The sequence below is a fragment of the Hylaeus volcanicus genome, unplaced genomic scaffold, assembly GCF_026283585.1.
Source record: "Hylaeus volcanicus isolate JK05 unplaced genomic scaffold, UHH_iyHylVolc1.0_haploid 10725, whole genome shotgun sequence".
NCBI lineage: Eukaryota > Metazoa > Arthropoda > Insecta > Hymenoptera > Colletidae > Hylaeus > Hylaeus volcanicus.
The window spans coordinates 14,720-16,951 of NW_026532360.1; the positions used below are offsets into that span (position 1 = coordinate 14,720).

The following is a 2,232-nucleotide window of genomic DNA, read 5'->3' on the forward strand; positions in this document are numbered from 1 at the left end:
TTGAATTTCAGAGAACGGAAAATACGACATCAATGTTACTGCAAATATAAATAATTCAACCGAGTTGGGTATTATTTAAATGGAATATTTGCCACACGGAAAATGGAGTTGAAAATCATTATTTATAAATAACATTGTAGATAATTGAATCATTTTAGAATAAATGCCACCATTCGTATCGTTTATTCGAACTATTCGAATAATTCGGTTATTCTTATTTGACTACTAATACATCAAGTTTTTACTTATTTACTTATTTACTTAAATGGAGTTGAAGATCAGTATTTAGAAATAACATTGTAGATAATAGAATCATTTTAGAATAAACGCCACCATTCGTATCGTTTATTCGAACTATTCGAATAATTCGGTTATTCTTATTTGACTACCAATAAATCAAGTTTTTCTATTTTTACTTATCATTCGATATATTTATACTACTTAAAAATATTGGCAATTTTTGATTAATTACTCCAAAAATTATAAGTGTGAATGCTAGGAAATGTGAGTTTTTACTTTTTATCTAGAGACGCGGTAGCGTCTCGACGCCAAGTACATGAAAAAATAGCCTCCCCGTATATGCCTGGCGCTGGCGCTATCGCGTATCTTTTACTCGAGAAAAAGCGATTCCAACCTAACTCGAAACTTCTGTCATTAATATCTCGTCATCCCTGCTGTATTTTCTAAATCTAAAGGCATTTTTCTTATGTAAATCGCATATAAGCTTTCGAATAAAACCAAAAGCAATAAAATCGGTCCACGAACGACAGAGATATCGTAATATCATATCATGAATGTGTCAAAAACTGCAGCATTTTTCTTTTCCTTTGCCAAGGAATTTTTCGTCAACACTTACCCAATAGGAGCTAAGGCCGTTCTTCGATTTGTCGACTATCGAAATCAGTCGGCAAGGCTCGTCGGTCGGAATTGTAATGTGGCTGTCACTCATGCCGCTCGTTCATTTCTAACCTGTAACTGTCAGTTTGGATTTGTGACATTTGGTTTCTTGCAACAAGACTTTCTGACATGCTTTGTGCATACTTTTGAAAACTCAAAGGACTGAAACTGGAATTATAATACAATAAATTGTGTGTTACCAATAGTGGATCTCTTTGTACATTTTCCCACTTTATTTATTAACATTTACATTTGTTACAACAAGATTTTCTGCCACGCGTTGTGCATACTTGTGAATGTATTCTAATACAATACATTGTGCATTACACATAGTGGATCTCTTTCTTTATTTCTCATTTCATGTTTAACATTTCAATTTCTAGCAACAAGACATTTTGCGATGCGTTGTATGTACTTTGGAGACATAAAAGACTGAAACTGGTATTATAATATAATAAACTGTGGGTTAGAAATAGTGTAGACCTCTTTTTTCATTTCATACTTCATTTTTAACATTTAAGTTTGTTACAACAAGACTTTCTGCCATGCGTTATGTGTGCTTTTGAAAACTTAAGGGTCTGAATCTGGTATTGTAATATAATAAATTGTGCGTTACTCATATGACATCAATTTTATTTGTAAATAACACATACAAACCTTATTTTACTTGCAAATTAATGTAGAGCTTAATAAAAAACTTCAAAAAAGTAAAAAAATTATGCCAAGTACATGAAAAAGTGGAGGACTCAAAGAGTTATCATTGAAAAATAGAAGATCCCCATAAAAAACTACAAGAAAGTAGAAAAATATAAGAAATGAAATGAAAATGGATAAACATTTTACAACAGTTGCTGCAATTTGTTAACGAATAACCTCCAAGGCTGTAGTTTCCTTCATTTGTATAAGCTCTGCATAAGAAGTCTAAATTCAAAACACTTGGTGGTATGGATCTATATTAAAAACAGTTTTCTGTATGAATAAAGGTATCCAGCAATTCAAATTTTGACAACTTACCTTGTAATCAAAAGTGATCTACATTTTACTTTACTGGCAGCAATTTGTTAATCTCCAATCCTGTGGGCCCCCTTCATTTCCACAAGCTCTGCATAAAAAGCTTAAATCCAAAACACTTTGGTGGTATGGATCTATATTAAAAACAGTTTTCTGTATGAATAAAGGTATCTCGCAATTCAGATTTTCACAACTTACCTTGTAGTCAAGATCGATCAACACTTTACAACACTGGCTGCAATTTGTTATTAAACCCTATATAAAAAGTCTAAATTGAAAACATTTTGCTGATATAAATATAATTAATAATGGAATATTGTAAAA

General features: G+C 31.5%; 1 long non-coding RNA gene across 1 annotated transcript; it reads right to left on the bottom strand.

Annotated features, from left to right (window-relative positions):
- Window positions 1-549: 549 nt before the first annotated feature.
- Window positions 550-2,232, bottom strand: LOC128882339 (uncharacterized). Its single transcript, XR_008458352.1, has 3 exons — window positions 2,107-2,232; window positions 1,912-2,042; window positions 550-1,847 (listed from the first exon to the last, which is right to left on the bottom strand). It is a non-coding gene; the product is annotated as an uncharacterized LOC128882339 (long non-coding RNA).